Source organism: Anopheles coluzzii, chromosome 2 (genome assembly GCF_943734685.1).
Source record: "Anopheles coluzzii chromosome 2, AcolN3, whole genome shotgun sequence".
In the NCBI taxonomy this organism is placed as follows: Eukaryota; Metazoa; Arthropoda; class Insecta; order Diptera; family Culicidae; genus Anopheles; species Anopheles coluzzii.
This window is the reverse complement of record NC_064670.1, coordinates 30837699-30850338: the sequence shown is the minus strand read 5'-3', so window position 1 is coordinate 30850338 and position 12640 is coordinate 30837699. Positions and strand designations below refer to the sequence as shown.

The 12640-nt window shown below is 50.0% G+C and overlaps 2 protein-coding genes across 3 annotated transcripts in view; one reads left to right on the top strand and one right to left on the bottom strand.

Annotated features, from left to right (window-relative positions):
* Nucleotides 1-9449, bottom strand: part of LOC120947353 (uncharacterized) — a 30225-nt gene extending 20776 nt beyond the window's left edge. Inside the window, exon 1 of the mRNA XM_040362603.2 lies at nt 8764-9449. The gene's annotated coding sequence lies outside the window, so the exon portion shown is untranslated. The remainder of the gene's footprint in view (nt 1-8763) is intronic.
* The window catches only part of LOC120952014 (nose resistant to fluoxetine protein 6), a 78460-nt gene that overhangs the window by 24397 nt on the left and 41423 nt on the right, over nt 1-12640 (top strand). The gene's annotated exons all lie outside the window — the stretch shown is intronic.

Below are 12640 nucleotides of genomic sequence, written 5' to 3'. Positions count from 1 at the left end.
GTGGGTAGGAGGAGGAGACGGGGCAACCCTTCTGTGCTGCCAGAGGGTTGTAAACGGTAGAGAGCTAACCAGAGGGCCCAGCTAACTTCCTTTCCCGCGGTGCGCGATGGCGAATCTCGGATACCGTGGATCGATACAAACTGGTTTGACGGTTTGCGAAGGATGGTTTTCTTGTTTGTTTGTTTATTGCTTCCTTCGTGCAAAGGAAGCTGTGCCGATAGGGGAAAAGAGCGGCAGCCGATATGCTGTTTTATGTTAGAACCTGTTTTTTTTTTAAATTTTTCTACATAAAATGAGCCATGCTTGCAAGCTGTTCGTACCAACAAGTGACACAGTGAGCATGATGAATACAATGCCGCTAAAACAGTACGACAGTCTATGAAACGATTATTGCACAATGAAAAAACGGGAATGATTTACCATAACAAGAAGTAAAAGAACATTCCCGTCCCCTCCCCCAGCAGCAGCAGCATCATCGGGAGCGGGGCCATCGCACTCGCGTTACATTATTCTGGGTTGAATGTACGAAAATACATTTCCCTCGAAGTTCGTCATCAAACCCCGGCAGCCGTTTGATGTGAGACGAATGAAACCCGAGCACAAAGCAGGAGAAAACCCCAAATTCAACCTCCCCCCTTTGCAAATGGAAAGAAACATTTCGGAGCAATTTCCAGAACAGAGCAACCGTGAAGTGTCTCCTCGCCCTGCACTCTCTCGCAGCAGTACAACCGGCTTTGCTTTTCCGCTTTGTAAAAGGAAGAGCAAGGGGATGATGGGGAAGGCTGGGGCTGGTCTTGTGCACTGCGTTAACAACGTCGCGGGAAAAGCGTGATTACACTTGACGGTTAATCTATTTTTAATTGGAACGCACGTTCGCTCTTTGGCGCAGGTTTGGCAGGGTGGGCGTTTTGTGTTGCAAGGCCCGTGGTGCGTAATGGCAACATAATGACAACATTAGACAGAGCCAGAACAGAAGTTTCCTGTTAATATTATCATCAGGGTGTGCGGGTTGCTAACGCATCACCCACGCAGCCAGCCACCCCCGGTCGCTCGCCCGCCTGCTACTTCGTTATGGGAGATTAGCCCGACGCTGATCCGCGTTTGCATCCTCTTTGTGTGTGTTTGTGTGTGTGGATTTATGTTTTTGTTTTGTACGATTGTGATCCCCCTCTTCCCCCCCGTGCTTGATGTAAGCTTAATGCTGTAATGCTTTTCGTTTTGCCGAATGCACAGTTATGTTGAGCCGAGTGCTTTTTTTGTTCGTGGACCTTGGATTTTTGGAACGGGTAGGAGGAAAATATTTACGCTGCGAGCGGCCAGGAGTGAACACACAGCCTCCTCCTTCCCTACCGAGATGGAACAAGTGCGTGGCGTCGACGATCCATTCCAGTAGGGGCTGTGTGGCATTTCCCGCGTTCCTTCCCCGGGCGTTGGAATGGGGGAGGGAGGGGGTTTGCGGCCGGCAGACGCAAACGGAAGTAGTTTATTTATTCATTTGTTTGTTCACCTTAATCTGCTCCACAGAGAGAGAGCGGTATGTGGAAAGGCATGGGCTGAGGAGGACCCTGTTTGGAGGCCTTTTTTAAGGTTTCTCTGTGGGAAGCAAGCTTTGGGTTGCAACTTTATCTTTACATATTTTTTCTCGGTTTTATGTTTGCCTCTGTAAACGGCAAACAAATGCGGTGCCGCTAATGAACGCAATAAACAAATCCCGATGCAGTTTGCTGGTGCGGTCCGTGTATTGCACCCCGAATGTTTAATGGTGCATTTTTCATGCATCGTGTGATGAAAACCAAAGAGAAATAACCGAGCCTGCTCCTTCCTCTTCCAATACACCCGTGTATGTGTGTGTGTAATAATAGCTTTTGCTAGGTTGCTCCACACACACAAAAAAACGGTTAAAAAATAAAGCACCTCCAGTTGGCATGCTATACTAGGCTCAATTTTAAATTATTTCATTACCGGTAACGGGTGTTTCGGGCATCGTTCGGACCCCGGGGGCAGCCTGGAAGAATCGTTCCAGGGCAGGCTGGAAAATGGTGCGAGGGAAAGCGGTTGCCGTTTTCCGATTCTGATCTATTGCCTTTGGGGTTTGAAAACGTTTGGCTGTGGGCTGAGTTCGATGTTTTTTTTTGTTGCTGTGTATTCTCCTTTGCACTCCGTTTCTGTGTGGCTTACAGAACTGTGCTGGATGGAGCGCTTGTAGTTATTGGTAGTTCGCGAGATGATTCCCTCCCCGTGGTTGCGCTGTACATTTTTCACCTCTTTTCGCCCGATTTTTTTTTGTGCAAGGTTGCGGAGCTTGTAGAGCAACAACAGCACACACCGGATGGATGGGGAGCATATTCTATTCTGTTCATCTTATAAAAGCATAACAACAACCACCACAAAACACTCTATTTCGATAGCGGAGGGCGTGCATATAGAAGGCAAAAACAGCAAAGCCAAAAAATAAACCATCGTTACGCAGACCAGATACGCGTGATCGGGCAGGTTTTGTACCGATTCCAATTAACGAGCCTCCGTTTTGGGGTGGGTGGGCCTGTGTGGTGAAGTGGCTTAGAACGCCACCGTAGTCCCGGGACCCGGGATCATCGGTATCGGGTTAGAAAAGTATGCAGCCTCCCCGGGGCAATGATGGCGAGAGTGGTGGCTTCGGGCACCTAGAATTGAATTCGCCCCAAAACTTACCAACACCGCTCCTTTCCGTGGAGTAAGGCGGGCGCCCGCGCTATCGATTCGATGCGTTTGGATTCGAACGAAACGTGCTCTTCAGCTTCACGTCGGTATGCTGCCGTGGTTCATCGAACCGTCGTCTTTTCCAAGGGGGTGTGGTGGTTGGTAAATGTCTTCCACCCGGGAGGCTCAATCTTGTGTATCGATCGGTCCGGCAACTCGTGTTCTCGAGCTACGTTCTCGGCCGTGTGCTGTCGTTTTCAATTAAAACGGTGTACAAAAAAAAGAAAAAAAGAAACAAAACTGCACCTCTATCTAATTGAGAGAATCTCACGATTTCAGCCAACCGTGTCCCGGTAGTTCCATCCTCAACGGGCATCTACGGGCGATGACACGGTGCCATTGCGCATCGCGTGAGGTTCACGCGGGAGGGTCGCACGTAAATTTTTCGTTCCATTTTTAAATTGATTCTTTCAGGAACGTTGAAGTTTTTTTTCTTCTCAATCATCACCCCTCATTCCCAGCCCCCACCGTTCTCCCCCCAGTAAGCGTTCTTTATTTGCCGGATCATTTCCTGTGCGCGGGAAAATACTTCATCCGCGCGGCCTTGGAGTTGGCGGCGACCCTGAAGCTACTGGGTGAGCGCGGCATTCTGGACTTCTTATTCCACAATTCGTCACCGTTACGGTGTTGGGTATTAAGAGCCCCCACAGTTTGGAACGTACAGCGGGGGCTAGGGTCTTCGTTTTCTATAATTAAACGCGTGAGGAAAGCAGATTTGAAGATTGGTTGCTTGCGTGCATTTTTTGTTGTCGTTGGGACGCTGTCATCACCCGGATGATGGGATACAGCGGATCACCTCTTGCAAAGGTGTTTTGCCTAAATTAATGAAGTTATCTTGAACGGGCCCTTACATTGAGGCCACAACAGCATTGGCCCGTTGGTAAGATGAAAGGAAGAAAGGAAGAAAGGTCTATCCTATCGACCCGGGACGGGACCGGGTATCCTATTTTGGGATTTGTTTACATTTTGTTGGTCAAACAGTGGCGGAACTTGGGAAATACTAACACCCAATGCTGGGAGCGAAAGTTAGTCCACAGCGGCACCCCCGAGAGTTAGCTTTAATCTCTCGGGGCCCAAACTTCTCAGCCTCGCCGCAGTGTCTCGGCTGGGGTCGAAGATAAAAGTTATAAGTCGTCGTCTAGTTTGTAAAGAAATTCTACGTCTTCCTTATTTGCATTACCGTCTTGACTCGGTACCTTCCACCAGCAAGGGGACATCTCAATCGAACCGTTCTGTTGGCGGTTTAAGTTTATTTAGGGTCTTCTCTTATCCCCGATATCGTCTTATCTCGGGATGCTCTCGGGCGAAAAACTGTTTACATCCTTCACTCCCGGGAAACTTAACATCCTGTTGTACTGGTCTTTTTTTTTGTTGGTGGAAAAAGAGACGTGAGCCCATGAAGGGTACACCATTGTTCACTGCTGCACTATTAGATACGCTTAATCAGTGCGTACCGTGTGAAGCGTGGTTCGAAGAAGAAGGACCCAACCGACTCGCAACATGTGCGGTGCAGCAACGAAGCGTACAGGATAATTGAAAGCATTAAAACGAGCGATAAAACAAATTAAACAAAACTTTATCGCCTGCCCCGTAAAAGGCGGTGGCGGTGTAAAACATTTAACCATTGTTCGTACCATCGTCAGCCGCCCCGTCAGCATCATCATCATGATGTGTGGCCATCGTAGCACGAATGTGTCGCTTCTACAAAGGCGCAGCACAGGGTGGACGTGATAACAAAAAGAGGTGAGAAAGAGAGAAAAAACGAGACCAACTCCTTTTTCGTCCCAATTGTCGGTCATCATTTGGGCTGAAATGTCTGCCGGTGGTATGTAATGGGTTATTTTACGCCCCTGCCAGCAGCAGCAGCAGCAGCAGCAGCACAAAAGGGTTTCTCCGCCACACAAATAAAGAAGGTGGAAAATGATGGTTCAGTTTTATTTGAGCTCGACGGACACGGGCCTCATCCGTCGTCCTCCGCCTGATCGTTCCGATTTGCTCGTTTTGCTTTCAATGGGGCCACAGGACCACCGTACGAATGTGAGATTTTTTTTTGCACAAACGTTTACCAAGCAGAGGAGGATGGTAGTGTGTGGTTGGGTGGTAGGGAAGAAGCTTGTACAGCGGTCGATTTTCCGCTAAATTAAATTTATCACTTCCAATCCTGATGGTTACTATCTTAATGCTGTTGTAACTGATTTTAATGGATTCCGACGGAATGAAACGCGTGCTAGAAAGGGCTAACGAGGGAGCGAAAGAGGGTAGCTTTTGTGTTGGGAGCGATGCCATCGTTTTCATTCATAACTGGACGGGTTTAAACGACCGTAGTAAGAGTGCGGGTGCGGGTTAATATGGCAGACACTGATGGAAGTGATAAATTGATATAAATCATGCGCAAAATGGGACTCATTTGCCACACACGCGTTATAATGAGCGCGTTGCATCTTTAGCAAAAATGAGTTAACTATCACCGACGTATCCTGGTCATGGCACCACACGCGTTTAACGGCTCTGAAAAGGGGTTTTTGGCGCTCGTCGCATGCGTCGTAGCGCTGATGGTTGTGCTTATCAGTTCTATCGAACCGATTACATGTAACGATTATGCCAACTACTATGCCCCGTTATCGGGATGATATTGACCTGCGCAGGAATGCGGTTTGGTACGGGGTTGCGTCTCCGTTTAATCACCACTTTATACCGGGAGAGGGAAGCGACGTTGCAGCTGTACCAGGACTGCTTCTGTCCTAAGAACTGAGCTGAAACAGGCAACAGGCTCCATCACTCACCATGTCTCTCTCTCTCTCCCCCTCCATCCCAGAAGGTTGCTGTTCCGTTTGCTGCAGTTCATCATTATTCGCCATTCGCCTCGATTCGTTGCGATCGTTAAAGGGTGGCATTCTTCGTGCTTCTCGCCCCGTCCGCCCCGTCCGAATCTCGTCGGGCGTGAGATGGTGTCACCGACATCAGAACGATTCCCAGTTCCCAGTACCATTCTGCTGCCACTCACGGCGGCCGGGGGAGTGAACGAACCACGGCTTCTGGTTGGGAGGAAAGTCGTACCCGCTCGAACGATGCCCAGGGTTTTCAACCCCGATGGGTGCCGTTTGCTGTGGACGCAGTTTTCTAACAATTTACATCGTAACAAACGTACTCTGAACAAACGGGGGCTGGGCGGGCGGAGATTGTAGGCGCAGAGTTGCAGAAGATCGGACCAAGTACACCGGTGGTTAATTTGACCCGTTCGGTTCGTTCGTGGCTCCAAGCGTATTGTGGACTGTTGCCTCGCCTGCCGCCGACTCGCAGCTTGCGCGCTAAAACGCGAAACTAATTGTCCGTACCTACACATTTCCGCTCGTTTCGTTTCGGAAAACGGTGTGCTGAGCGTTTTTTGGGGAGGAGATTGTTTAAAGATTTTTTTTATTTCGTTTGTGGGAGGATGCTTTTTTCTGTAGCGACTACAAGAAAGGTTCGTCGCTTTGTTGCAAGAAACGACTTTAAATCGCTTCTCTCGCTGTCCCCGGTCTGGACGCGAAATTCCAACCCGGAAGAGAATCGGAAAAAAGGGAACTAACGCTCCCTTCTTGACTCCGGTAGCCAGTCGGAAGGGCCACACGGCTCCGGAAGTCGTTCCAGAGCGAAAATGCTGGCAAACAAACGGCAAATGCGTTGATGAGCAACGCGCTCGTTCGTCTTATGCTGCTGCTGCTGCGTCTAGTTGGACGGTAACACATATCTCTGCGCTCACGTGTGTGTATGGGTGTTTGTGTGTGTGGTTGGGGATATGTTTGGTTTTATTATTCCTCTCCGTACACGGTCGGTAAACCCGAAACGAAGCGTGCCTGATTATAAAACATTGACCTGCGCCGACCGCGGCCACGCAAGTACCGTTGGCTCCGATCTTGCGCGCTCGTGCGCATTTTATTCCGCGAGTATGCTTCTTCATCTTTCTGTTTCCACCTTCTGGATGGGCATGCTTTTCCGAGGCGTCAGTTAGCTTTACTTTTTTTTTCGTTGCCTTTTTCCCTTTGCATCGCTTTCTTATGCGATCCCATTTCTCCATGCCGCTCAGAACGCCGCCCGTATGCGCCTGGTACGCGGGAGCATCGTGGAGTGACTGTCGTTTGCTATCCTTCGCTTGTAAAATTGCTCGTAAAGGCGCACACGCGAGAACCTCCCATCATCCCCTGTCCCACTCGATGAAAGCGGTAGGGCTAGCAGCAGCAGCAGCCGCCGCAGCGGAGAGATTGTAATTCTTTATATGATCGTACTTTTTGCGCCCTTTACTCTTACCCACCGTCCTGCTGGTTACTGCTTTTCCTTCGCAGATGGGAATCATGCTCTATGCTACCAGACTTCTATGCATCTTCTATGCAATAGAATAGCTATCATTATGCCTCGCTCGGGTGTACCGGGTGTGTTGTGCCTGTCCTGATCTCGTCGATCCCGTGTTTGGCCGGGTGCATCCATACAATTTGCCCGTCTGTGGCCTTACCTTGACATCCGCCCTTACTGAGGCGCGCGCACGCGAGAGAGGAGGAGTTTCCTTTCTTTTGCGATGCGCCGATGGTGGCACAAGTTTATGGATGCCTGCACGCTGCGTTACATAAAGCAGCCAAAGCTGGGAAAAGGAAGGGAGGCGACGAACCGTTTGCATGCAGATATTTGCATCCAATTTCGCTTCTATCACTTTTTTCTTCGTCTATGGGTGGCTTTTTAAAGGGAGAATGCTCCCTGTCATCCTGATCTAAAGAAGGCTACGTTTTCCTTGGGGGTTTTTCTTGGCATCGATGTTCGATCGCGCCATATACCTCCGCTCACCCCGTAGGCGCACCATATGGTCGCATCGCCATGGGACGGTGGTTGGAAGTGATTGGAAGCGATCGGAAGTGGCCGGCGGAGAAAAAAAATGGTCGGGAACATCTCCGGGTCGTGAAGCCAGCTCTCGGCACAACCACACCCGGCGGTGGTGGTGGTGGGTGGTGCTGGAGGTTCATTCTGTTTTCCTTCCTTTTTCACTGTACGTAGGAAGAACTCGGGGCGAACTCCAAGTCGCTGCTGGAGTGTGAAGTGGGCTTTCCAGGGCGAGAAGGAAAAACTTCACCAACGATCGGGCATAATGATGCTTGATAGAGGGGGTAGCGGGATGAGCTGGCTGGCATCAAGAACGGTTTTGTGTGTGTGTGTCTTTATGTATATCTAACACTGCCGAACAAACGGTGCGAGGAAAAGGGTTGTTTTGTGGTGATCTTGGCGTCAATGCCATCCGGCGGAGGCGCAGAAGCAAGCGAAGTATAGGATAAGGAAAATGCAACTCGAAAGGGAAGCGAAGTTCTATTAGAAATTCGTGCCCGAAGGCAAAATACCGCGAATCGATTTAGCATTTAGCAAGAAGTAGGAGGGATTTGCCAATGGCACCAGAAGAGAAGGAAGTGCACTGGAAGCGTATGCAGCGCTACGACGGTGCACGGCGCTGCTTGGCGCTGTGAAAAATGGATGATACCATCTTCAGGGCGAATGCGATCTAACGCCCGCCAAAGACCGTATGTGTGAGGAACAAGAAGACTCCACGCTTCAGATCTGAGGGCATAGATTCCAATAATAGCGAAACGAACACACAGACACACACACAATAAAAAGAACCATAGGCCATACATTATCCGCTGTGAAGGCTTGTGCACGATCTGTAGCCCAGCTTCGGTCGATCAAAGAAGCGATATGCTCTCGTGGAGTTGGGCGGTTGGTATGGTGTGAGGGTTAGCAAGGAGCATAAAGCATATATGCGATTGGCATTAAATTGCACATGCTCCAGCGCTCGCGGATGAATTATCGGACCGATCGACCACTTCCGCAATTTTCCAACCAGGCATGGAAGAATGCACGAAACAACACCCGTAAGCGTTAGCTTGTAGGATAGAGTTCTGGAAGAGCGCGCGCTCACACAGAGACACATACACACACTTGGGCAAGAACGCGAACATGGTGGAAACGGCTGTTAGGTGCATTGTAGGAGTTGGAGGTGTACAGTACCTGTTAGATGATATGCGGTAGAATGTTAACTCCTGCAGGTTCGGCTTCACTTTCGCCACCAACTTTCGATCTGTTTGGCGAACGGTTGTGGTTGGGTACACGAGGTGTTGAAGTTCTTTTGCTCCGGAGGTAAGCTCACAGTTCCATAACGTGTAACGGGTATACCAGCTCCACTAAGGCAGTAAACACCAAGCTCACACCAAACACACGCACACTTGAGCACAAATGCGAGCTTTTCGCTTATCACCGCAAGTCGGTTCTGTTACGTCCGCGTTGAACCCTTTTTCGTTCCAACCACAATCAAACAGGCACTTGCTGCACTGCTGGCGGTCACACACGGTGTCAAGTGTCAAGATGCGTACAAGACAACGTTCCCCGCACGCTGCACGGGCACGATCTGTTTCACACTGGCCCTCTCTGTTATCCCGCTCGTCAGTAACGACGACAATCAACTAGCAACTAGCACGCGCACACAGGATCTCACACACGCGGTTTTGAGAATCAACAAAGCTGCACCCTACAGAAGACGGGAACGCACAACACCCCTGGTGGACGCTGATGCTCTGGTGGGTCAAACGAAGATCGGACGAAGGGGGGAACCGCATACACAACGGAAAGCACGCACGCAACTGGGGATGCTAGTACGCGGAATGCATCATGAACAATGGTTCGCCAATGATGAACCGGTGCCTTTTTATGGTCTCGCGGCAAAGAAGTCCGCGGCGCGCTGTTGCGCTTTGGTTTGAAAGTTCGACCTTCCGAAGGAAAAGAGACCGAGAGAGCGAGAGAGGGCGATAACGAGAGCGAGCGCGAGCAGCTCAACATCCCGCGACGCGGTAACGATCGTTCCCGGTTCGCCTCCGTCTCACTCTGGTACGGGTGGTGCTTACGGCTCAACGGGGCGGGTTGGGATCTGGTTCGTCGATCAACCCCTTTCTTTTTCTCAACCCCCGTGCACGCTTTGTGTACAGCTCCCGAGGGGTGTGCGTGGCGCCAGAATGGGCACATCCAGCAAAACCCCCTTTTCGGGAGAGGGAGAGCCAACCCCCATTCCGAGCAAAGCTCGCTCTCTCTCATCATCTCCCGCGGTACGTGTTTCTGTGTCGGTGAAGATCGTCCGTTCCCGCATTCCTCCGCATCCGTTCGCGGGCGGCGCGTTCTCACCGTTCGGCCTTCCCCGGGTTGTCTCCCGGTCTGTTCCCCGGGGAAGGGCGTCAGAACGAGAAAGCTGAAGATGAATTGGAACGAAACGAATCGCTGCGGGAGAATCGAAGGGGGTTGAGAAAAAAGGCGATGATCGTCCTCGTAAATGGAGAGCAGAAGAGAGAGAAACAGCGATAGAGAACGAGCATCGTGCTCGGGAAAGAAAGTTTCGCCCGGGTCTTTGCTGTGCACGATCGAGCGAAGGTTGGCTTTTGGGTGAGAATCTTGCTTTTTCCACCTTTGTTTCGCGTGGAGCCCGCGGCCAGAGCTTTTCTCATCCCCTACCTTGGGATGAGGCGAGCGGATCAGAATTGGCCTTTGCGGAGAGCAGCTCTTCTCCGGGCTTCCGAGCTGCACGTCGCATACAAAGCATTCTCTCTGGCCAGGTTCGCTCTTCATGGCGACTTTCTTTTGCCACTTTTCCCCCGAATATCGCCGTTTCGTTTTTTGTTTGCCTTCCTCTCTCCCTCTTGCTATTGGGTCCTCCACTGCCCCAACGCCTCCGTCTTTGCTTTCTTCTCGATTCTTGATCGCTGCTGGCAGCATCGCATATGCTCGAATCCATCAACCCCCTGCCGTGCGTACGGTAGCAATCGGGTTGCCTTCCTACCGTGCCAGACGGTCTGATGTGGCTGATGTTTTTAGCGCCGGCCTTTGTGGAGCTTTGAATGCTTCGATTAATATCACCGGAGAGGATGGGGGAAGCTTAATGGGAGGGCGTTTTAGAAGAATGAACATGCGGGCCAGCTAGAACCGGTGGTAGACAAGAAAAAACGAAAATAAAGGCAAAGGCTTGAAACAGCTATCTAAGAATTTCTGCTGTCATTTGCTTTGCACATTCCGTGTCGCGTTCACCTGGCACGGCGGCAGACGGAACACACCGCTGTTTGACAGGGAGAGAGCGAGTAGCTCAAGAATAACTGCCCGGTTTGGCAGAAGAATGTTTATGATTGATCTTCCGACGCCGGCAAAGTGCGCAATTCTATATTTAGAACCACCACTCGCAGCGAAGATGCTAATCATAGCTGACAATCGGATTTCAGAACTTCAAAACAGTCGTTAAGCGCAGGGAGATAAATCGGACGTCGTCCGATGATGACAGTTGTGTGTACAGCTTGCTGTAATCTGTTTTAACGAGTTGTAAATGGATTGAGTGGTGGAAAATGGGAGGAAAGAAATAGCAAAACGCTGTGTAATTAATTTTGCGTAACATCTACAGCAAATATGTCACTTTTGTTTGGAGAGATTGAGCGAGATTGATGAGTTTAGAATCTAAGAATTGACAACATAATTCCAGAAAAGCATCCACCTGCATTGCAATGTTGTTTTCGTCCACATCGGGAAATGTATTTTAACCACACGCCTTCCATTTAACAGCAGGTGTGTCATTCTATTGGAAGATCTAATTGGTGAGAACTCAAGTCCAGCAGCGCAATGTTCAGCCTAGCTCTAGTGCATTCAATGCATGTTGTATGGTTACAGAGTAGCTTGATATGGTGGCTGGTGGGAAGAGGGAAGGAATGTGCTCGGGCATGTGCTATGTTGATATATTCACTTCGAGTGGTAGCACATCTTATGGTAGCATATAGCATATAATAGCATTTACAGAAAGAGCAGCCATCTCTGGGACCAAACACAAACACACGCACACACACACTTCCACGGAGCTCCGAGAGACGCTTTCAGGCACAGGGCTTGTACGCTGCCAACGTGTACCGGGCGTGTGTGCATGGGCAGGGGCATGGGCATGAGCACCGGTGACCGATTTTACATGCGCTCTCGACAGCATGCTGTAAGCATAAGCATACAAACAACACAGGCCCTGGAACCGATCGCTAACGCGAGATCCTCCCACGACAACGGTGACCGTGGCCTTCCCTCGTTGGTCCCGTGTACCCGTGTACAGTTAGATGAATTTCAAGTGCAACCAAACGACCTAGCCGGAGAAGCGTTAGTGCCTAGCAATGGTGGTGGTGGTGGTAGTGTTAAAAAAGCGACATGCTTTTGAAACGATCATCAGCAGCAACCTCTTTGGGCGTGCGCGCTGTGGTTGATCGCGTGGATAACGAGGAAAAGAATGAAAAGGTGTGGACCGAGGCGGTGTGGGTCAGGATGATGGTTTGCCGCGGTCCGCACGAGTGGCTCGGTACTGGAAGGAAAAGAAATGGCTCTAATTGTGGAATAGTACGTGATTTTTTGGCCCGAAAGTGTGGTACGCTGACGAAGTGAGCTCTCCCGTTGTCGTCGCCGTCGTCATCTCGAGATCTCGTTAGGAGGGAAGTGGAATCTTCGTTTCCTGTTCGAGTGTGTGGCATGGTTGTCGGTGGTTTGGGAGGCAAAATTCTTAACGAGTCAGAAATGTTATCGTGTTTTTCCTCTTTTTGTTGCCCATGCGAGATGCAGCACATGCAGCGTGAGGGTCGAGTGTGTCCAAACAAAGTGTGGAAGAATGGTGTTATTTTGTGTGTACGTGTCGCGAACACACCGAGCATTCTTTTCCTTTCTTGGCAAGTGTGAAGGGCTTGAACAGATGTATAGCAGCTGCCATTTCACAAGAGGAATACTGTCTGTAAGACATACTACTGGAAGGATTGCTATAGAATTCAAAGAATTATTTAAAGAAGCTTCAAGAATGTAAATTAAATTCGGATATTTTCTTTCACAACTAAGCGAT